This window comes from Procambarus clarkii, chromosome 57, assembly GCF_040958095.1.
Source record: "Procambarus clarkii isolate CNS0578487 chromosome 57, FALCON_Pclarkii_2.0, whole genome shotgun sequence".
Classification (NCBI taxonomy): Eukaryota; Metazoa; Arthropoda; class Malacostraca; order Decapoda; family Cambaridae; genus Procambarus; species Procambarus clarkii.
In genome coordinates, this window is record NC_091206.1 from 31,099,444 (window position 1) to 31,124,701 (window position 25,258).

Genomic DNA, 25,258 nt, shown 5'->3' on the forward strand with positions numbered 1-25,258 from the left:
TCTTGGGCATAGCATTTTACCAAATCACCTCATTCTTTGGGGCACACGTGAGGAACACAAATGCGAACCAGCCTGAATGGTCCCCAGGACAATATGCAACTGAAAACTCACACCCCAGAAGTGACTCGAACCCATACTCCCAGAAGCAACGCAACTGGTATGTACAAGACGCCTTAATCCACTTGACCATCACGACCGGACATAATGAGGTTATAGCCTAAGCTATTTGAACCACCCCACCGCCGGCACTCGGATAGTAATCTTGGGCATAGCATTTTACCAAATCACCTCATTCTTTGGGGCACACGTGAGGAACACAAATGCGAACAAGCCTGAATGGTCCCCAGGACAATATGCAACTGAAAACTCACACCCCAGAAGTGACTCGAACCCATACTCCCAGAAGCAACGCAACTGGTATGTACAAGACGCCTTAATCCACTTGACCATCATGACCAGACATAATGAGGTGATAGCCTAAGCTATTTGAGCAACCCCACTGCCGGCACTCGGATAGTAATCTTGGGCATAGCATTTTACCAAATCACCTCATTCTTTGGGGCATACGTGAGGAACACAAATGCGAACAAGCCTGAATGGTCCCCAGGACAATATGCAACTGAAAACTCACACCCCAGAAGTGACTCGAACCCATACTCCCAGAAACAACGCAACTGGTATGTACAAGACGCCTTAATCCACTTGACCATCACGACCGGACATAATGAGGTGATAGCCTAAGCTATTTGAACCACCCCACCGCCGGCACTCGGATAGTAATCTTGGGCATAGCATTTTACCAAATCACCTCATTCTTTGGGGCACACGTGAAGAACACAAATGCGAACAAGCCTGAATGGTCCCCAGGACAATATGCAACTGAAAACTCACACCCCAGAAGTGACTCGAACCCATACTCCCAGAAGCAACGCAACTGGTATGTACAAGACGCCTTAATCCACTTGACCATCATGACCGGACATAATGAGGTGATAGCCTAAGCTATTTGAACCACCCCACCGCCGGCACTCGGATAGTAATCTTGGGCATAGCATTTTACCAAATCACCTCATTCTGGGGACCATTCAGGCTTGTTCGCATTTATGTTCCTCACGTGTGCCCCAAAGAATGAGGTGATTTGGTAAAATGCTATGCCCAAGATTACTATCCGAGTGCCGGCGGTGGGGTGGTTCAAATAGCTTAGGCTATCACCTCATTATGTCCGGTCGTGATGGTCAAGTGGATTAAGGCGTCTTGTACATTCCAGTTGCGTTGCTTCTGGGAGTATGGGTTCGAATCACTTCTGGGGTGTGAGTTTTCAGTTGCATATTGTCCTGGGGACCATTCAGGCTTGTTCGCATTTGTGTTCCTCACGTGTGCCCCAAAGAATGAGGTGATTTGGTAAAATGCTATGCCCAAGATTACTATCCGAGTGCCGGCGGTGGGGTGGTTCAAATAGCTTAGGCTATCACCTCATTATGTCCGGTCGTGATGGTCAAGTGGATTAAGGCGTCTTGTACATACCAGTTGCGTTGCTTCTGGGAGTATGGGTTCGAGTCACTTCTGGGGTGTGAGTTTTCAGTTGCATATTGTCCTGGGGACCATTAAGGCTTGTTCGCATTTGTGTTCCTCACGTGTGCCCCAAAGAATGAGGTGATTTGGTAAAATGCTATGCCCAAGATTACTATCCGAGTGCCGGCGGTGGGGTGGTTCAAATAGCTTAGGCTATCACCTCATTATGTCCGGTCGTGATGGTCAAGTGGATTAAGGCGTCTTGTACATACCAGTTGCGTTGCTTCTGGGAGTATGGGTTCGAGTCACTTCTGGGGTGTGAGTTTTCAGTTGCATATTGTCCTGGGGACCATTCAGGCTTGTTCGCATTTGTGTTCCTCACGTGTGCCCCAAAGAATGAGGTGATTTGGTAAAATGCTATGCCCAAGATTACTATCCGAGTGCCGGCGGTGGGGTGGTTCAAATAGCTTAGGCTATCACCTCATTATTTCCGGTCGTGATGGTCAAGTGGATTAAGGCGTCTTGTACATACCAGTTGCGTTGCTTCTGGGAGTATGGGTTCGAGTCACTTCTGGGGTGTGAGTTTTCAGTTGCATATTGTCCTGGGGACCATTCAGGCTTGTTCGCATTTGTGTTCCTCACGTGTGCCCCAAAGAATGAGGTGATTTGGTAAAATGCTATGCCCAAGATTACTATCCGAGTGCCGGCGGTGGGGTGGTTCAAATAGCTTAGGCTATCACCTCATTATGTCCGGTCGTGATGGTCAAGTGGATTAAGGCGTCTTGTACATACCAGTTGCGTTGCTTCTGGGAGTATGGGTTCGAGTCACTTCTGGGGTGTGAGTTTTCAGTTGCATATAGTCCTGGGGACCATTCAGGCTTGTTCGCATTTGTGTTCCTCACGTATGCCCCAAAGAATGAGGTGATTTGGTAAAATGCTATGCCCAAGATTACTATCCGAGTGCCGGCGGTGGGGTGGTTCAAATAGCTTAGGCTATCACCTCATTATGTCCGGTCGTGATGGTCAAGTGGATTAAGGCGTCTTGTACATACCAGTTGCGTTGCTTCTGGGAGTATGGGTTCGAGTCACTTCTGGGGTGTGAGTTTTCAGTTGCATATTGTCCTGGGGACCATTCAGGCTTGTTCGCATTTGTGTTCCTCACGTGTGCCCCAAAGAATGAGGTGATTTGGTAAAATGCTATGCCCAAGATTACTATCCGAGTGCTGGCGGTGGGGTGGTTCAAATAGCTTAGGCTATCACCTCATTATGTCCGGTCGTGATGGTCAAGTGGATTAAGGCGTCTTGTACATACCAGTTGCGTTGCTTCTGGGAGTATGGGTTCGAGTCACTTCTGGGGTGTGAGTTTTCAGTTGCATATTGTCCTGGGGACCATTCAGGCTTGTTCGCATTTGTGTTCCTCACGTGTGCCCCAAAGAATGAGGTGATTTGGTAAAATGCTATGCCCAAGATTACTATCCGAGTGCCGGCGGTGGGGTGGTTCAAATAGCTTAGGCTATCACCTCATTATGTCCGGTCGTGATGGTCAAGTGGATTAAGGCGTCTTGTACATACCAGTTGCGTTGCTTCTGGGAGTATGGGTTCGAGTCACTTCTGGGGTGTGAGTTTTCAGTTGCATATAGTCCTGGGGACCATTCAGGCTTGTTCGCATTTGTGTTCCTCACGTATGCCCCAAAGAATGAGGTGATTTGGTAAAATGCTATGCCCAAGATTACTATCCGAGTGCCGGCGGTGGGGTGGTTCAAATAGCTTAGGCTATCACCTCATTATGTCCGGTCGTGATGGTCAAGTGGATTAAGGCGTCTTGTACATACCAGTTGCGTTGCTTCTGGGAGTATGGGTTCGAGTCACTTCTGGGGTGTGAGTTTTCAGTTGCATATTGTCCTGGGGACCATTCAGGCTTGTTCGCATTTGTGTTCCTCACGTGTGCCCCAAAGAATGAGGTGATTTGGTAAAATGCTATGCCCAAGATTACTATCCGAGTGCTGGCGGTGGGGTGGTTCAAATAGCTTAGGCTATCACCTCATTATGTCCGGTCGTGATGGTCAAGTGGATTAAGGCGTCTTGTACATACCAGTTGCGTTGCTTCTGGGAGTATGGGTTCGAGTCACTTCTGGGGTGTGAGTTTTCAGTTGCATATTGTCCTGGGGACCATTCAGGCTTGTTCGCATTTGTGTTCCTCACGTGTGCCCCAAAGAATGAGGTGATTTGGTAAAATGCTATGCCCAAGATTACTATCCGAGTGCCGGCGGTGGGGTGGTTCAAATAGCTTAGGCTATCACCTCATTATGTCCGGTCGTGATGGTCAAGTGGATTAAGGCGTCTTGTACATACCAGTTGCGTTGCTTCTGGGAGTATGGGTTCGAGTCACTTCTGGGGTGTGAGTTTTCAGTTGCATATTGTCCTGGGGACCATTCAGGCTTGTTCGCATTTGTGTTCCTCACGTGTGCCCCAAAGAATGAGGTGATTTGGTAAAATGCTATGCCCAAGATTACTATCCGAGTGCCGGCGGTGGGGTGGTTCAAATAGCTTAGGCTATCACCTCATTATGTCCGGTCGTGATGGTCAAGTGGATTAAGGCGTCTTGTACATACCAGTTGCGTTGCTTCTGGGAGTATGGGTTCGAGTCACTTTTGGGGTGTGAATTTTCGGTTGCATATTGTCCTGGGGACCATTCAGGCTTGTTCGCATTTGTGTTCCTCACGTGTGCCCCAAAGAATGAGGTGATTTGGTAAAATGCTATGCCCAAGATTACTATCCGAGTGCCGGCGGTGGGGTGGTTCAAATAGCTTAGGCTATCACCTCATTATGTCCGGTCGTGATGGTCAAGTGGATTAAGGCGTCTTGTACATACCAGTTGCGTTGCTTCTGGGAGTATGGGTTCGAGTCACTTCTGGGGTGTGAGTTTTCAGTTGCATATTGTCCTGGGGACCATTCAGGCTTGTTCGCATTTGTGTTCCTCACGTGTGCCCCAAAGAATGAGGTGATTTGGTAAAATGCTATGCCCAAGATTACTATCCGAGTGCCGGCGGTGGGGTGGTTCAAATAGCTTAGGCTATCACCTCATTATGTCCGGTCGTGATGGTCAAGTGGATTAAGGCGTCTTGTACATACCAGTTGCGTTGCTTCTGGGAGTATGGGTTCGAGTCACTTCTGGGGTGTGAGTTTTCAGTTGCATATTGTCCTGGGGACCATTCAGGCTTGTTCGCATTTATGTTCCTCACGTGTGCCCCAAAGAATGAGGTGATTTGGTAAAATGCTATGCCCAAGATTACTATCCGAGTGCCGGCGGTGGGGTGGTTCAAATAGCTTAGGCTATCACCTCATTATGTCCGGTCGTGATGGTCAAGTGGATTAAGGCGTCTTGTACATACCAGTTGCGTTGCTTCTGGGAGTATGGGTTCGAGTCACTTCTGGGGTGTGAGTTTTCAGTTGCATATTGTCCTGGGGACCATTCAGGCTTGTTCGCATTTGTGTTCCTCACGTGTGCCCCAAAGAATGAGGTGATTTGGTAAAATGCTATGCCCAAGATTACTATCCGAGTGCCGGCGGTGGGGTGGTTCAAATAGCTTAGGCTATCACCTCATTATGTCCGGTCGTGATGGTCAAGTGGATTAAGGCGTCTTGTACATACCAGTTGCGTTGCTTCTGGGAGTATGGGTTCGAGTCACTTCTGGGGTGTGAGTTTTCAGTTGCATATTGTCCTGGGGACCATTCAGGCTTGTTCGCATTTGTGTTCCTCACGTGTGCCCCAAAGAATGAGGTGATTTGGTAAAATGCTATGCCCAAGATTACTATCCGAGTGCCGGCGGTGGGGTGGTTCAAATAGCTTCCCAGCAAACAATTTTAGGTTGCCACAACATATCTGGAAAGTATTTGAAAGTATTGGAAACGTTTGTTTTATCGTATCAGATACGATATTGTGTGTGGACTTAAATAGGTTTCCAAAACTTATAACCAAGACATATGTATCTAACACTAATTTGAGATGTTGTGGCAACTTTACACTCCTAACATGAGTCATTCATAATCCATTCATACACCAATATGAATCTCTTATGAAAGGTTTGAGCCAATAATCTGAACCATTTTCACATCTTTGTGTTTAAAGTTAAGTTTCTTGAAATTAAATTATATTTTATATTATATTATTTTTATTATATTTTATATTATATTATTATTTTCAATTTAAATATTAAAACCAATTTAAGGGTAAAAAAAATCTAATAATTTATATTTCTTTTATTATTTACTAACAATTATAATTATTTACTAACGGAGAGAGGGGAGGCTGGACGGCGGAGAGTGGCGGACAGTGGCGGCGGTGGCGGATAGTGGCGGCGGGCGGACAGTGGCGGCGGGCGGACAGTGGCGGCGGCGGGCGGACAGTGGCGGCAGGCGGACAGTGGCGGCGGTGGCGGATAGTGGCGGCGGGCGGACAGTGGCGGCGGTGGCGGATGGTGGCGGCGGGCGGGCGGACAGTGGCGGCGGGCGGGCGGACAGTGGCGGCGGGCGGACAGTGGCGGCTGTGGCGGATAGTGGCGGCGGGCGGACCGTGGCGGCTTTGGCGGCGGTGGTGGACAGTGGCGGCGGGCGGACAGTGGCGGCGGCGGGCGGACAGTGGCGGCGGCGGGCGGACAGTGGCGGCGGTGGGCGGACAGTGGTGGCGGCGGGCGGACAGTGGTGGCGGCGGGCGGACAGTGGCGGCGGTGGGCGGACAGTGGTGGCGGCGGGCGGACAGTGGAGGCGGCGGGCGGACAGTGGTGGCGGCGGGCGGACAGTGGTGGCGGCGGGCGGACAGTGGTGGCGGCGGGCGGACAGTGGTGGCGGCGGGCGGACAGTGGTGGCGGTGGCAGACAGTGGTGGCGGTGGCAGACAGTGGTGGCGGTGGCGGACAGTGGTGGCGGTGGCGGATAGTGGCAGCGGGCGGACAGTGGCGGCGGTGGCGGATAGTGGCGGCGGGCGGACAGTGGCGTCGGGCGGACAGTGGCGTCGGGCGGACAGTGGCGGCGGGCGGACAGTGGCGGCGGTGGCGGATAGTGGCGGCGGGCGGACAGGGTTGGCGGCAGGCGGACAGTGGCGGCGGTGGCGGATAGTGATGGCGGGCGGACAGTGGCGGCTGTGGCGGATAGTGGCGGCGGCGGGCGGACAGTGGAGGCGGCGGGCGGACAGTGGAGGCGGCGGGCGGACAGTGGAGGCGGCGGGCGGACAGTGGTGGCGGCGGGCGGACAGTGGTGGCGGCGGGCGGACAGTGGTGGCGGCGGGCGGACAGTGGTGGCGGCGGGCGGACAGTGGTGGCGGCGGGCGGACAGTGGCGTCGGGCGGACAGTGGCGTCGGGCGGACAGTGGCGGCGGGCGGACAGTGGCGGCGGTGGCGGATAGTGGCGGCGGGCGGACAGGGTTGGCGGCAGGCGGACAGTGGCGGCGGTGGCGGATAGTGATGGCGGGCGGACAGTGGCGGCTGTGGCGGATAGTGGCGGCGGCGGGCGGACAGTGGAGGCGGCGGGCGGACAGTGGAGGCGGCGGGCGGACAGTGGAGGCGGCGGGCGGACAGTGGTGGCGGCGGGCGGACAGTGGTGGCGGCGGGCGGACAGTGGTGGCGGCGGGCGGACAGTGGTGGCGGCGGGCGGACAGTGGTGGCGGCGGGCGGACAGTGGTGGCGGCGGGCGGACAGTGGTGGCGGCGGGCGGACAGTGGTGGCGGTGGCGGACAGTGGCGGCGGTGGCGGACAGTGACGGCGGTGGCGGACAGTGGCGGCGGTGGCGGACAGTGGCGGCGGTGGCGGACACTGGCGGCTGTGTCTGGCGGTGGTGGCGGGCGGTGGCGGGTGGCGGCGTCTGTGATGAGTGGTGGCGGCTGGCGGTGGTGGGTGGTGGTGGCGGCGGCGGCTGGTGGTGGAGGGTGGTGGCGGCGGTGGTGGTGGGTGGTGGTGGCGGCGGCGGCTGGTGGTGGTGGGTGGTGGTGGCGGCGGTGGTGGTGGGTGGTGGTGGCGGCGGCGGCTGGTGGTGGTGGCGGCGGTGGTGGTGGGTGGTGGTGGCGGCGGCTGGTGGTGGTGGCGGCGGGTGGTGGGTGGCGGCGGCGGCTGGTGGTGGTGGGTGGTGGCGGCGGGTGGTGGGTGGTGGCGGCTGTGGTGGGTGGTGGCGGGCGGTGGCGGGCGGTGGCGGGCGGCGGCGGCTGTGGTGGGTGGTGACGATCGGCGGTGGGGGGGGCTGGTGGCGGCTGGCGGTGGCGGCTTGCGGTGGCGACTGTGGCAACGGGCGGTGACGGCTGATAGCGGGCGGTGGTGGCGGCTGGTGGTGGTGGCAGCTGGTGGAGGTGATGGCGGCTGGTGGTGGTGGCAGCTGGTGGCGGTGATGGCGGCTGGTGGTGGTGGTGGTGGCGGCTGGTGGTGGTGGCAGCTGGTGGTGGTGGTGATGGCGGCTGGTGGCGGGCGGTGGTGGTGGGTGGTGGTGGCGGCTGTGGTGGGTGGTGGCGGTGGTGTCGGCGGCGGCTGTGGTGGGTGGTGGCGGCGGCGGCGGTGATGGGTGGTGGCGGCGGCGGTGGTGGTGGGTGGCGGCGGCGGTGATGGGTGGTGGCGGCGGTGGTGGTGGCGGCGGCGGCGGCGGCGGCTGGTGGTGGTGGGTGGTGGTGGTGGGTGGTGGCGGCGGGTGGCGGTGGTGGGTGGCGGTGGTGGGTGGCGGTGGCTGGTGGCGGCTGGTGGTGGGAGGTGGCGGCGGGTGGTTAGTGGCGGTGGTGGGTGGCGGTGTTTGGTGGCGGGTGGCGGCTGGTGGCGGCTGGTGGTGGGTGGCGGCTGGTGGTGGGTGGTGGCGGCTGGTGGTGGGTGGTGGCGGGTGGCGGCTGGTGGTGGGTGGCGGCTGGTGGTGGGTGGCGGGTGGCGGCGGGTGGCGGCTGGTGGTGGGTGGTGGCAGGTGGCGGCTGGTGGTGGCTGGTGGCGGGTGGCGGCTGGTGGTGGGTGGTAGCGGCGGGTGGTGAGTGGCGGTGGTGGGTGGCGGTGGCTGGTGGCTGGTGGCGGGTGGTGGCGGGTAGCGGCTGGTGGTGGGTGGTGGCGGGTGGCGGCTGGTGGTGGGTGGTGGCGGGTGGCGGCTGGTGGTGGGTGGTGGCGGGTGGCGGCTGGTGGTGGGTGGCGGCTGGTGGCGGGTGGCGGCGGGTGGCGGCTGGTGGTGGGTGGCGGTGGGTGGCGGCGGGTGGCGGCGGGTGGCTGGTGGTGGGTGGTGGCGGGTGGCGGCTGGTGGTGGGTGGCGGCTGGTGGTGGGTGGTGGCGGGTGGCGGCTGGTGGTGGGTGGCGGCTGGTGGTGGGTGGTGGCGGGTGGCGGCTGGTGGTGGGTGGCGGGTGGCGGCGGTTGGTGGGTGGTGGCGGCGGGTGGTGAGTGGAGGTGGAGGGTGGCGGCGGCTGGTGGTGGGTGGTGGCGGGTGGCGGCTGGTGGTGGGTGGTGGCGGGTGGCGGCTGGTGGTGGGTGGTGGCGGGTGGCGGCTGGTGGTGTGTGGCGGCTGGTGGTGGGTGGCGGGTGGCGGCGGGTGGTGGGTGGCGGTGGGTGGCGGTGGGTGGCGGCGGGTGGCGGCTGGTGGCGGGTGGCGGCGGGTGGCGGGTGGCGGCTGGTGGCGGCTGGTGGTGGGTGGTGGCGGGTGGCGGCTGGTGGTGGGTGGTGGCGGGTGGCGGCTGGTGGTGGGTGGCGGCTGGTGGTGGGTGGCGGCTGGTGGCCGGTGGCGGCTGGTGGTGGGCGGCGGGTGGCGGCTGGTGGCGGCCAGCTGGGACACACCCTTCACCACTGAAGGTCTGAGAACAACTAACCATATGTCTCTCTCACCACCACCAGCCTAGTGTTGCCAGCTCGCGCTCTCAAAATGTTTCCTTCAAAGATTGTATATTATCTTTGAACAACAAGTTTGATTATCAAGGAAATAATGCATATATTATTGTCACATTAATACTGTGCAATATCTTATTACATTCCTGCTAAATAATTATAATTTGAAACAGGACAAAAAATCCAACATATATATAAAAACCAACATTAGAGATCACGAGGCCTAGGCCTCGCCTGTGACCACACATCCTGCCTCCCTGGCCTGCTACACTCACACACCTCACACTCTTAACTCTCTCATAATCACTCTCACTCTCTTACTCTGTCACTCTTACTCTCTGTCACTCTTACTCTCTGTCACTCTTACTCTCTGTCACTCTTACTCTCTGTCACTCTTACTCTCTGTCACTCTTACTCTGTCACTCTTACTCTGTCACTCTTACACTGTCACTCTTACTCTCTGTCACTCTTACTCTCTGTCACTCTTACTCTCTGTCACTCTTACTCTCTGTCACTCTTACTCTCTGTCACTCATACTCTCTGTCACTCTTACTCTGTCACTCTTACTCTCTGTCACTCTTACTCTCTGTCACTCTTACTCTCTGTCACTCTTACTCTGTCATTCTTACTCACTCTCAGTCACCCTTACCCATTCATACTCACTCTCTCACTCTTACTCTCATACTCTTACTCTCAATTACTCTTACTCTCAATCACTCTTACTCCCAATCACTCCTACTCCCAATCACTCCTACTCCCAATCACTCCTACTCTCATTCTTACTCTTACTCCCAATCACTCTTACTCTCAATCACTCTTATTCTCATTCTTACTCTTACTCTCACTCTTACTCTTACTCCCATTCACTCTTACTCCCAATCACTCTTACTCTCAATCACTCTTACTCTCAATCACTCTTACTCTCAATCACTCTTACTCTCATTCTTACTCTTACTCACTCTTACTCTCAATCACTCTTATTCTCATTCTTACTCCTACTCCCAATCACTCTTACTCCCAATCACTCTTACTCTCAATCACTCTTACTCTCAATCACTCTTACTCTCAATCACTCTTACTCTCAATCACTCTTACTCTCATTCTTACTCTTACTCACTCTTACTTTCAATCACTCTTATTCTCATTCTTACTCCTACTCCCAATCACTCTTACTCCCAATCACTCTTACTCTCAATCACTCTTACTCCCAATCACTCTTACTCTCAATCACTCTTACTCTCAATCACTTTTACTCTCAATCACTCTTACTCTCAATCACTCTTACTCTCACTAACTCTCAATCACTCTTACTCTCACTCTAACTCTCAATCACTCTTACGCACTATTACTCACTCTTTCTCTCAGTCATCCTAACTCACTCTCATACTCACTCTTACTCTGTCACTCTTACTCTCTGTCACTCTTACTCTCTGTCACTCTTACTCTCTGTCACTCTTACTCTCTGTCACTCTTACTCTCTGTCACTCTTACTCTGTCACTCTTACTCTCTGTCACTCTTACTCTCTGTCACTCTTACTCTCTATCACTCTTACTGTCATTCTTACTCTGTCACTCTTACTCACTCTCAGTCACCCTTACCCATTCATACTCACTCTCACTCTTACTCTCATACTCTTACTCTCAATTACTCTTACTCTCAATCACTCTTACTCCCAATCACTCCTACTCCCATTCACTCCTACTCTCAATCACTCCTACTCTCATTCTTACTCTTACTCTTACTACCAATCACTCTTACTTTCAATCACTCTTATTCTCATTCTTACTCTTACTCTCACTCTTACTCCCAATCACTCTTACTCCCAATCACTCTTACTCTCAATCACTCTTACTCTCAATCACTCTTACTCACATTCTTACTCTTACTCACTCTTACTCTCAATCACTCTTATTCTCATTCTTACTCCTACTCTCACTCTAACTCCTACTCCCAATCACTCTTACTCCCAATCACTCTTACTCTCAATCACTCTTACTCCCAATCACTCTTACTCTCAATCACTCTTACTCTCAATCACTCTTACTCTCAATCACTCTTACTCTCACTAACTCTCAATCACTCTTACTCTCACTCTAACTCTCAATCACTCTTACTCTCATACTCACCCTTACTCTCAATCACTTTACTCTCACTCTTACTCATTCTGTCACCCTTACTCTCACTCTTACTCACTCTGTCACTCTTACTCACTCTCAGTCACTCTTACTTATACTCACTCTTACTCACACTTACACACTCTCTGGCACTCTCACTCACCTTCAGTCACTCTTACTCACTCTTACCCACTTTCGCTCACTCTTACTCACTCTAGTTAATAAGAACACGCCAATATAAGACAACAAAACGTTTTCAGATTCTTTCTCACCACTTTCCAGCAACTTTTATAATTTATATAAATTATATTAGGGAATAATACATAAATTATATATTTAAACATGATATTAGTGTTTAGTGGAATGCATAAGGAGTCAAAATGTGTTAAAAAGAGCGATTTTTAGAAAATTTGGAAAACTACTTTTTTTTGTTCATATTATAACTAAATGGATTTTAAAGGTTTCACTCAGCCAATATATATCATTCACAATTTATTAATGAATTTTACAAAAAAACACCATAAATTTTATATTTAAACATGTAAAAACTATTTGTTTTACATTTGGAAGAAAATAATTGTAGAAAAACAATTTATAATTAAACCTTTGTGTTTGGATTTTTTGAGTAAAAGTTTCTCAAAGGCTCTCCTGCACCATTCTCAATGCAAATCATTCCCACACCTATGGGAAGAGATAGGCGAACGTTGTGTAGATGATTTGTGTTTGCTGGGTTAGGCTATCACCTCATTATGTCCGGTCGTGATGGTCAAGTGGATTAAGGCGTCTTGTACATACCAGTTGCGTTGCTTCTGGGAGTATGGGTTCGAGTCACTTCTGGGGTGTGAGTTTTCAGTTGCATATTGTCCTGGGGACCATTCAGGCTTGTTCGCATTTGTGTTCCTCATGTGTGCCCCAAAGAATGAGGTGATTTGGTAAAATGCTATGCCCAAGATTACTATCCGAGTGCCAGCGGTGGGGTGGTTCAAATAGCTTAGGCTATCACCTCATTATGTCCGGTCGTGATGGTCAAGTGGATTAAGGCGTCTTGTACATACCAGTTGCGTTGCTTCTGGGAGTATGGGTTCGAGTCACTTCTGGGGTGTGAGTTTTCAGTTGCATGTTGTCCTGGGGACCATTCAGGCTTGTTCGCATTTATGTTCCTCACGTGTGCCCCAAAGAATGAGGTGATTTGGTAAAATGCTATGCCCAAGATTACTATCCGAGTGCCGGCGGTGGGGTGGTTCAAATAGCTTAGGCTATCACCTCATTATGTCCGGTCGTGATGGTCAAGTGGATTAAGGCGTCTTGTACATACCAGTTGCGTTGCTTCTGGGAGTATGGGTTCGAGTCACTTCTGGGGTGTGAGTTTTCAGTTGCATATTGTCCTGGGGACCATTCAGGCTTGTTCGCATTTGTGTTCCTCACGTGTGCCCCAAAGAATGAGGTGATTTGGTAAAATGCTATGCCCAAGATTACTATCCGAGTGCCGGCGGTGGGGTGGTTCAAATAGCTTAGGCTATCACCTCATTATGTCCGGTCGTGATGGTCAAGTGGATTAAGGCGTCTTGTACATACCAGTTGCGTTGCTTCTGGGAGTATGGGTTCGAGTCACTTCTGGGGTGTGAGTTTTCAGTTGCATATTGTCCTGGGGACCATTCAGGCTTGTTCGCATTTGTGTTCCTCACGTGTGCCCCAAAGAATGAGGTGATTTGGTAAAATGCTATGCCCAAGATTACTATCCGAGTGCCGGCGGTGGGGTGGTTCAAATAGCTTAGGCTATCACCTCATTATGTCCGGTCGTGATGGTCAAGTGGATTAAGGCGTCTTGTACATACCAGTTGCGTTGCTTCTGGGAGTATGGGTTCGAGTCACTTCTGGGGTGTGAGTTTTCAGTTGCATATTGTCCTGGGGACCATTCAGGCTTGTTCGCATTTGTGTTCCTCACGTGTGCCCCAAAGAATGAGGTGATTTGGTAAAATGCTATGCCCAAGATTACTATCCGAGTGCCGGCGGTGGGGTGGTTCAAATAGCTTAGGCTATCACCTCATTATGTCCGGTCGTGATGGTCAAGTGGATTAAGGCGTCTTGTACATACCAGTTGCGTTGCTTCTGGGAGTATGGGTTCGAGTCACTTCTGGGGTGTGAGTTTTCAGTTGCATATTGTCCTGGGGACCATTCAGGCTTGTTCGCATTTGTGTTCCTCACGTGTGCCCCAAAGAATGAGGTGATTTAGTAAAATGCTATGCCCAAGATTACTATCCGAGTGCCGGCGGTGGGGTGGTTCAAATAGCTTAGGCTATCACCTCATTATGTCCGGTCGTGATGGTCAAGTGGATTAAGGCGTCTTGTACATACCAGTTGCGTTGCTTCTGGGAGTATGGGTTCGAGTCACTTCTGGGGTGTGAGTTTTCAGTTGCATATTGTCCTGGGGACCATTCAGGCTTGTTAGCATTTGTGTTCCTCACGTGTGCCCCAAAGAATGAGGTGATTTGGTAAAATGCTATGCCCAAGATTACTATCCGAGTGCCGGCGGTGGGGTGGTTCAAATAGCTTAGGCTATCACCTCATTATGTCCGGTCGTGATGGTCAAGTGGATTAAGGCGTCTTGTACATACCAGTTGCGTTGCTTCTGGGAGTATGGGTTCGAGTCACTTCTGGGGTGTGAGTTTTCAGTTGCATATTGTCCTGGGGACCATTCAGGCTTGTTCGCATTTATGTTCCTCACGTGTGCCCCAAAGAATGAGGTGATTTGGTAAAATGCTATGCCCAAGATTACTATCCGAGTGCCGGCGGTGGGGTGGTTCAAATAGCTTAGGCTATCACCTCATTATGTCCGGTCGTGATGGTCAAGTGGATTAAGGCGTCTTGTACATACCAGTTGCGTTGCTTCTGGGAGTATGGGTTCGAGTCACTTCTGGGGTGTGAGTTTTCAGTTGCATATTGTCCTGGGGACCATTCAGGCTTGTTCGCATTTGTGTTCCTCACGTGTACCCCAAAGAATGAGGTGATTTGGTAAAATGCTATGCCCAAGATTACTATCCGAGTGCCGGCGGTGGGGTGGTTCAAATAGCTTAGGCGATCACCTCATTATGTCCGGTCGTGATGGTCAAGTGGATTAAGGCGTCTTGTACATACCAGTTGCGTTGCTTCTGGGAGTATGGGTTCGAGTCACTTTTGGGGTGTGAATTTTCGGTTGCATATTGTCCTGGGGACCATTCAGGCTTGTTCGCATTTGTGTTCCTCACGTGTGCCCCAAAGAATGAGGTGATTTGGTAAAATGCTATGCCCAAGATTACTATCCGAGTGCCGGCGGTGGGGTGGTTCAAATAGCTTAGGCTATCACCTCATTATGTCCGGTCGTGATGGTCAAGTGGATTAAGGCGTCTTGTACATACCAGTTGCGTTGCTTCTGGGAGTATGGGTTCGAGTCACTTCTGGGGTGTGAGTTTTCAGTTGCATATTGTCCTGGGGACCATTCAGGCTTGTTAGCATTTGTGTTCCTCACGTGTGCCCCAAAGAATGAGGTGATTTGGTAAAATGCTATGCCCAAGATTACTATCCGAGTGCCGGCGGTGGGGTGGTTCAAATAGCTTAGGCTATCACCTCATTATGTCCGGTCGTGATGGTCAAGTGGATTAAGGCGTCTTGTACATACCAGTTGCGTTGCTTCTGGGAGTATGGGTTCGAGTCACTTCTGGGGTGTGAGTTTTCAGTTGCATATTGTCCTGGGGACCATTCAGGCTTGTTCATATATATATATATATATATATATATATATATATATATATATATATATATATATATATATATATATATATATATATATATATATATATATATATATATTAAACCATTGGAGTTAGAATATTCTGTGCTCTCAAGCTGAAACAACCGTCTGATATATGCTCTGTCTATTATTGGATGTTCTCAGCCAGCACTTTATTCTCAGCACCTGTTAATTTCATTTTGGTCTTTATCCATTTTAGAGTAACGTCACCAGTATATTATTTTAGGTTAATTTTTGATTTTATAATCTTGTGAGTTTGTACTGTACATAGCCAAGGAATTGTCTTATTCATAATTTGTTTTAATTAAAATTTCATTGTTCTTACTATTTGGTTTGCTTGTTTTGCCTTACCTTTCCACAGGACACAACAGCTACGCAGTCATCATCTTTTTCTTAAATGTGATAGGCATTGACACCAGCCATTGGGAGGACTGACGAACACCTACACTTCTTTTTTCCATCACATTTAATGGGGGCCCCTTTCCGGGATCTTCACTCAGGTACTAGTACTAAAACATCAATTTGTGGCAAGTGTACTTGGCTTTGATACAGTTGCTTCTCACTCTTTTCATTACTTTTAATATTTATATGGTGCTATGTATTTTGTGCTTTCCCTGGGTAGCATATTGTAAGTGTTGGATAACTGTGGATTACGTGGTGGCTGGAGGCCTCAGTCATTCTCTTAATTGGTCATCCCTCCCTCAGTGTTATTACTCGTGTATTCCACCTTTTGTCCCTAGGATATTTCTCAAATTACGGCAGATCATCATTTTGGTACCCTGGTACTTTGATTTGTCTTCGGGCCACAGCACCCTATCTTCTGCAATCTGACCACAGGGAGATACAGAGGGCCATAGTTCCTCTAGCACGGACTACGCTGTTGAGTTGGGACCTCAACAGCAGTTCTCGTCACCAGTTGACACTCCCACCCCTATACGTCGGTCAGAGATGATGATATTTACTTAGGTAGGGAATTAGCTTTCTTTTTTCAGAGCACAAGGAACACTTTTAGAGTGTTCCTTGTGCTCACAAAAGTGGAACTCTCACCACAGAAGTGCTTATAGGAACTTTATCTCTAGTAATGCTCACTGGGAACTCTCACCCCAGTAGTGCACAATAGGAACTCCCACGACAGTAGTGCATAATGGGAACTCTCATTCAAGTAGTGCACAATAGGAACTCACAAAACAGTAGTGCAAAATGGGAACTCTCCCTCCAGAAATGCACAGTAGGAAATCTCACCCCAGTAGTGCACACTGGGAACTCACACAACAGTAATACAGAAAGGAAACTCTTAGCCAATTAGTGCACAATGGGAACTCTCGACCCAGTAGTGCACAATGGTAACTTTCTCTCTAGTAGTGCACAATAGGAACTCTCACCACAGAAGTGCACAAGAGGAACTCTTACCCTGTTAGTGCACAATGGGAACTCACACCCAAGTAGTGCACGATAATAACTTTCAACCCCAGTAGTTGCACATTAGAAACTCTCACCCCAGTCGTGCACAATGGGAACTTTCAATACTAGTAGTGCACAATAGGAACTCTCACCCCAGTAGTGCACAATAGGAACTCTCACCCCAGTAGTGCACAATAGGAACTCTCACCCTAGCAGTGCACAATAGGAACGCTCACGACAGTACTGCAAACTAGAAACTCTCACTTATGTAGTGCACATTGAGAACTCTCACCCCAGTAGTTCACAATGGTAACTCTCACCCCAGTAGTGCACGATGGTAACTATCTCTCCAGTAGTGCACAATAGGACCTCTCACTCCAGTAGTGAACAATTTCAACTCTCACAATAATAGTGCAAAAAAGAAACTTTCACCCAAGTAGTGCACAATGGGAACTCTCACGCAATTATTGCACAAGGGGAACTTTCACGACAGTAGTGCATAATGGGAACTCTCACCACAGAAATGCACAATAGGAACTCTCAGCCTTTTACATCACAATAGGAATTCTCACCCCAGTAGTGCACAATAGGAACTCTCACCCCAGTACTGCACAATAGGAACTCACATCCCATTAGTGCACAAGGGGAACACACACCCCAGTTGTGCACAATGGGAACTTTCATCCCCTTTAGTGCACAATAGGAACTCTCACTACAGAGGTGCACAATGGGAACTCTCGCCCCAGTAGCGCACAATGGAAACTCTCACCCCAGTAGTGCACAATGGGAACTCTCACCCCAGTAATGCACAATGGAAGCTCTCACCCCAGTAGTGCAACATGTAAACTCTCACCCCAGTAGTGCACAATGGGAACTCTCACCCCAGTAGTGCACAATGGAAGCTCTCACCCCAGTAGTGCAACATGTAAACTCTCACCCCAGTAGTGCTCAATAGGAACTTCCACCCCAGTAGTGTGCCATTTAAACTCTCACCCCAGTAGTGCAACATGTAAACTCTAACCCCAGTAGTGTACCATGTAAACTCTCATCCCAGTAGTGTACCATGTAAACTCTCACCCCAGTAGTGCAACATGTAAACTCTCACCCTAGTAGTGCAACATGTAAACTCTCATCCGATTTGTACACAATAGGAACTCTAACCTTTTTATATCACAATAGGAACCCTCACCCCAGTAGTGCACAATAGGAACTCTCACCCCAGTAGTGCACAATAGGAACTCTCACCCCAGTAGTCCACAATAGGAACTCACACCGAGGTAGTGCACAATGGGAACTCTAAGGACATGAGTGCACAATGGGAACTCTCACCCAAGTAGAGCACAATGGGAACTCTCACCCAAGAAGTGCAGAATAGAAACTCTGTCCCGATTATATCACAATATTAACTCTCACCCCAGTAGTGCACAATAGGAACTCTCACCCCATTAGTGTACAATGGTAACTTTCACATCAGAAGTGCACAATAGGGACTCTCACCTCAGTAGTGCACAAAGGGAACTCTCACGACAGTACTGCATATTGGTAACTCTCACCCCAGTAGTGTACAATGGGAACCCTCACCCCAGAAGTGACCAATACCAACTCTCACCCTATTATATCACAATAGGAACTCTCACCCCAGTAGTGCATAATGGGATCTCTCACCCCAGAAGTGCACAATAGGAAATTTCACCCCATTATATCACAATAGGAACTCTCAACCAATTTGTGCACAATAGGAACTCTCACCCCCAGTAGTGCACAATGGTAACTCTCTCCCCAGTAGTGCACAATGGTAACTCTCTCCCCAGTAGTGCACAATGGTAACTCTCACCCCAGTAGTTCACAATGATAACTCTCACCCCATTAGTGTACAATGGGAACTCTCACGACAGTAGTGCACAATGGGAACTCTCACGCCAGAAGTGCACAATGGTAACTCTCCCTAGTAGTGCATAATGGGAACTCTCACCCCAGTAGTGCACAATGGGAACTCTCACGACATTAGTGCACAATGGCAACTCTCACCCCAGTAGTGCAGAATAGGAACTCTCACCCTATTAGCGTACAATGGTAACTCACCCCAGTAGTGCACAATGGCAACTCTCACCCCAGTAGTGCAGAAAAGGAACTCTCACCCTATTAGCGTACAATGGTAACTCACCCCAGTAGTGCACAATGGGAACTCTCACCCCATTAATGTATAATGGGAACTCTCACGACAGAGGAGCACAATGGGAACTCTCACCCCAGTAGTGCCCAATAAGAACTCTCACCCAAGTAGTGCACAATGGGAACTCTCACCCCATTAGTGCACAATAAGAACTCTCAGGCTAGAAGTGCACAATGGAAACTCTCTCCCCAGTGGTGCACAATGGGAACTCTCACCCCCAGTAGTGCACAACAGGAACTTTCACCCCACTAGTGCACAGTTGGATTTCTCACGACAGTACTGCACAATAAAAACTCTCACCCAAGTAGTGCCCAATAAGAACTCTCACCCAAGTAGTGCACAATAGGAACTCTGTCGACAGTAGTGCACAATGGCAACTCTCACCCCAGTAGGACACAATAGGAACTCTCACCCTGTTAGCGCACAGTGGTAACTCTCACCCCAGTATTGCACAATGGGAACTCTCATCCCAGTAGTGCACAATGGGATTTCTCACCCCAGTAGTGCACAATGGGAACTCTCACTACAGAGGTGCACAATGGGACCTCTCGCCCCAGTAGCGCACAATGGAAACTCTCACCCCAGTAGTGCACAATGGGAACTGTCACCCCAGTAGTGCACAAAAGTAACTCTCACCCCATTAGTGTGCTGTGGGAACTCGCACCCCGTAGTGCACAATGGTAACTCTCACCCCAGTAGTGCACAATAGGAACTCTCACCCCAGTAGTACATAATGGAAGCTCTCACCCCAGTAGTGAAACATGTAAACTCTCACCCCAGTAGTGCTCAATAGGAACTTCCACCCCAGTAGTGTACCATATAAACTCTCACCGCAGTAGTGTGCCATTTAAACTCTCACCCCAGTAGTGCAACATGTAAACTCTCACCCCAGTAGTGCAACTTGTAAACTCTCACCCCAGTAGTGCAACATGTAAACTCTCACCCCAGTAGTGCAACATGTAAAATCTTACCCCAGTAGTGCTCAATAGGAACTCTCACCCCAGTAGTATACCATTTAAACTCTCACCCCAGTAGTGTACCATGTAAACTCTCATCCCATAGTGTAGCATGTAAACTCTCATCCCATTGTGAAGCATGTAAACTCTCACCCCAGTAGTGTACCGTGTAAACTCTTATCCCAGTAGTGCAACATGTAAACTCTCACTCCAGTAGTGAAACACGTAAACTCTCAACCCTAGTAGTGCGATATGTAATCTTTCACCCAACTAGCACGTTACATAAACTCTCGCCCCCAGTTGTGCACCACATAAACTCATTACAGTAGTGCACCAAGTAAACTATCATCTTAGTAGTGCACCATTGAAACTGTCACCCCAGTAGTGCACTATGTAAACTCTCACCCCAGTAGTGTGTTATGTAATCTCTCCCCTCAGTATTCAGCAATGTAAACTCTGAATCCTGTTGTTAATCCTGTTAATTCTCATCCCAATAACATCATTACAATAAGACGAGATATTTATTTTAGGGGAAAGCTTTATTTGTAAATCTGGACGTTTACCTTGAAGTGTAACCTAGCATTAGGTTACACTCGAAGGAACACAAACTATACGTCTTGGATAATGAGCAATTATATTGAGTAGAATCAAGCTCATATTCGCCTTTCTGATGCATCTCACATCGTCTTTATCATAAAAGGTTGCATCAAGACGTTGAACACAGCTGGATGGAATAATCTGTGAGAGAAATTGGAGAAACGATCTGTGTATGACAGATCAAAATAGTATGTTAATGTGTAAAATGTTTTGTGAGAAAGTCAGCAAGTTCTCCAGGAGATAATCTGGAGATGTTATAAATTGGTATATCTGGAGAAATTGTGATTGTGTTAAATAAGTTTGTAAATCCAAAGCTATAGTTTGAGTTACCAAAAAATGCGAACCTACATGCTCTACTGAGTGACGTCACAGTCCAACGAAGTGGTGAGTAAAAATAAGAAAATTTTACGTGTATAATTAGTTTGGTGTGTTCTGTGTCAACAAGAATGCCGGACAATGAAATATCCAAATTGAGAACTGGTTCCAATTTTCTCGAACATATGTGCAGTGATTTTGATTACATATTCCAAGCCGTCGGTTGACATACAAAAAATATAATAACAATATGTGCTCCATCAAAATAAAAAAGATTACAACATTGGTTGTTCGGGTTATTTGTAAGGTGCGTATTACAAAGGCGCAGGTAATCACCCACACTCACATTTTTATATATATATATAAGGATTGCTGACGTGCTAGCTACCTGGTTAGTCTACTCATAGGCAAGGGTCGCGTGTCTGAAACAGCAGTGTTGAACCACCTCAAGTCTGCCTTTTGCTAAAGGCAAGCCGCTGTAGCAATAGTTGGTAAGAGGTCTTCACGCTGGTAGAATCTGAGTGTCTCTCGGGGCTGGCAACGTAGCGTTGTGAAGAATCCTCACCAGTATAATGAGGGCTGCAGCCTGGCTGGTCCTGGTGTGGGTGTTTGTCCTTCACGCCTCCGGCATTGTTGCTGAAGGGCAACAGGTAAGTTATACGGGTTGTTGTTGATGAAGTCTCTCTCTCTCTCTCTCTCTCTCTCTCTCTCTCTCTCTCTCTCTCTCTCTCTCTCTCTCTCTCTCTCTCTCTCTCTCTCTCTCTCTCTCTCTCTCTCTCTCTCTCTCTCTCTCTCTCTCTCTCTCTCTCTCTCTCTCTCTCTCTCTCTCTCTGTCTCTCTCTCTCTCTCTCTCTCTCTCTCTCTCTCTCTCTCTCTCTCTCTCTCTCTCTCTCTCTCTCTCTCTCTCTCTCTCTCTCTCTCTCTCTCTCTCTCTCTGTCTCTCTCTCTCTCTCTCTCTCTCTCTCTCTCTCTCTCTCTCTCTCTCTCTCTCTCTCTCTCTCTCTCTCTCTCTCTCTCTCTCTCTCTCTCTCTCTCTCTTTTCTTTTTCTAACTTAGACTACGGTTCATAGGGGATGTCAAACCTTGTGAAACTGCAGCTGGAGCTGTTATCCTACCTTAGCTTATCAGAAGCCTGCTCTTAAAAACTAATTTATTTAATGAGAATGTACTTTGGAACTATCACATAGGGGAACAATCATATAACGAACCTGGTGAAACTGCAAAGAAGATCTGTAATCCTTCCTCAGCTATGTTGAAACCTGCTCCTAGAGGCCCATTTATTTCATGAGTTTGTTGTATGCATCAGTAGGAAAAGCCTTTATTCATAACCAACATTAGGTAACAATTGTATAAGGGAACAGGACCCAGGATAGAAACACCCAGAAAATACTCAGTGATATTCGAATGAATGTTTTTGCTGCTAAAGAAAACAGATTTTAAATTAAATTACTATGGATACATCACATGTTGGCATCTCAAGGCCAACATGTGATGGCCTTGAGATGCAAGCATATCAACAAGCACTGTTGATATGCTTGCAAAGACAACCTGTAGAAAACCAGTGGTAGAAATTGATATGGCTGTTTCATTAGCAATGACAAAGAGAATACTAAAACAAATATCTAATGAAAATCTCACTGACCTAGCAAATTCACAAAGACCAGAAAGTTGTAACATTAAATCTATATAAATAAAAATGGAAATGCTCGTTTGTTCAAAATCGCTAATCTCCGAAAGTTCTTCACCGATTGCCTTGAGATTTTCACACAATGTTCAATTCGCATCCGACCAAGTTTTTATATACATACTATATGGATGTCACGTCTGTGGCGGTTAAAAACATACTTTTTCTGAAAAACTGTGTTATTCATGTAAGGAAAGTTTTCGAAACCTCTTTACCGATTACTTTGAAATTTTGACACAACGTTGCATTCGAATAAGCACGTCTTTTTATATATCTACTATATACATGCCTTACCTGTGACAAGAAAAAAACATGCTTTTTAAAAAAAAAAAAACAGCGCCATCTGTTGGATGTAAGAGCAACACACGCTGTAATCATTGAAAGTTCTTCCCCGATTGCTTTGAAATTTTGACACAACGTTGCGTTCGAATAGGAGCGTGGTTTTATATACCTACTATATATATGCCACCCCTGTGACAGGCAAAAACATGGGTTTTTGAAAAACAGCGCCATCCGTTGCACATAATAGCAACATGCACACTGTACTTAATATGTCACGAATTCCACTTCAATGTTTCCGATTGCATTGATAAATTTTATTTTCATAGAATTCGATTAAATATATTTTTATTGAATTATTTGGTGTGATATTGATTTGGAATTGAGCTGTGTTGTTTACCATTCCGTTCATTTCGTAAATATAAGTATAGATGCCACACCTGTGACAGGTAAAACTATGCTTTTCTTGAAAAACAGTGCCATCTGTTGCATGTAAGAGGAACACACATGCTATACTAAATATCTTACAATTCCATTTCAATGCTTCTGATTGCATTGATAAATTGAATTTTCATAGATTTTGATTTATTTTCATCTTGATTTAATTATTTTGTGTGAATTGCATTGGAATTGAACTGTGTTGTTTACCACACCTTTCATTTTGTGAGTATAGTTTATTTTTTTATTTTTTTTTTATTTTCATTTCATTTTTTAACTGTTTTTCTTATATTTCAGTGATAGGAACATCACATCACTTGATGTTCCCAATTCTCAGATGGGAACATCAGACCATTTGGGAAGGCATCGAACGAGGAAGTGGGGAATGGTGGGAATGATGAGGGGACGGAAGTGAGAGATGGTGGGGAGGACGAGGGGACAAGGGAGGGGGGTAATGGTGGGGAAGGATGAGGGGACGGAGAAGTTTAGGATGGTGGGGACGAAGGGATGGGGGGAAAGAAAATGGTGGGGAGGACAAAGGGACTGGGGTGTGGGGCATGGTGAGAAGGAAGAGGGGATGGTGGAGTGGGGAATGGTGGGGAGGACGAGGGGACGGTGGAGTGGGGAATGGTTGGGAGGCCAAGGAGACGGGTGAGGGGGGAAATGGTGTGGAGGACTGGGAAGGTTGCTGTAGTTCAGCAACGCACATACGTTTCTGAGCCACAGAAACGCGTGGCCGGGTACTGCTAGTATTTTGATAAATATCGTGAGGAGACATTCTCAGATGGTACTAATAGGGCAAGAACTCGGCAATGTGAAGTTATAGTGGCCAGAATACGCTTGGGATATAGATGTATCTGGCAGCTTTCTCAAATCCCAAATGTACACCATGTGTCAATTTTGTGAAAGTGAAAACATCTTAGTCAAGTTTCATTAACTTCAAAACCCGTTTTTGCCTTCCAAAGGCTTATTTTATGAGTCTAGCCATTTTCGAATCATCTAATAATAATGTTTTTTCAGAACATCACGAAGTTATATTTTCATGATGTGAAGAGCGTAAATGAATGATTAACTTCCTGTGTAACATGCACAATATTTGTGAATGTGTTTCAGTGAACATCAACTTCGAGTTTACCCGAAGAGTATTGTTCATCTATTGTGAGTTCACAATTGCCCTGTCTCAATTTAGGCTTCAGTGGAAGCCACATGACCCCCCCCCTAGAGGATTCATTTGAATCCTAGGTTGCATAATTTGTATTATGTTGTAGTGTAGTGGTCTACTGCGTGTGCTTTGGAGTACCCAGTGTGCAGGTTCGAATCCTCCTAATGGTTCCTACTGATTTTCTCATATTTTACATATACATTACCCAACTCCTCAAACCAGTTCAAAGGTAGGTACGTCAATCCCCCAGCAGAAGAGATAACAGGGAGCAGCACCACACAAAACATTTTCTTGTTTTCAAAATGTTTTAAAAATGACATTTGATTTTTTTTACTTGCGTTTTAAATTACGTTTTATACATGTGTGTTTTGAGACAGAGACGCAGAGACTGAGAGGCAAAGAGGCAGAGACAGAATGGCAGAGAGGCAGAGACAGAGACGCAAATACAGAGAGGCAGAGACAGAGAGGCAGTGATAGAGAGGCAGTGACAAAAAGGCAGAGACATAGAGGCAGAGACAGAGAGGAAGATATAGATAGGCAGAAACAGAGACAGGGAGTCAGAGACAAAAAAGGTAGAGACATAGACAGAGAGGAAGAGACAGATAGGCAGAGCCTGAGAGGCAGAGTCAGATAGGCAGAGACAGAGAGGCAGAGACAGAGAGGTAGTCAGAGAGGCAGAGGCAGAGAGGCAAATGCAGAGAGGCAGAGTCAGAGACAGAGAGGCAGTCAGAGAGGCAAAGGCAGAGAGGCAGAGGCAGAGACAGAGAATCAGAGGCAGAAAGGCAGAAGCAGAGAGGCAGAGGCAGAGATGCAGAGCCAGAGAGTCAGAAGCAGAAAGGCAGAGCAGACAGGGATGCAGAGGCAGAAGAGCAGAGACAGAGATGCAGAGGCAGAGGCTCTAATCTCTTAGGATTAATCTCCTGCAGCCAAGTCCAACGGTTCTAGGGTTTACAGACACCAGCTAGGACACAAACACTAGCCACATAGCCAATGTACTGACAACCCAACATACCACA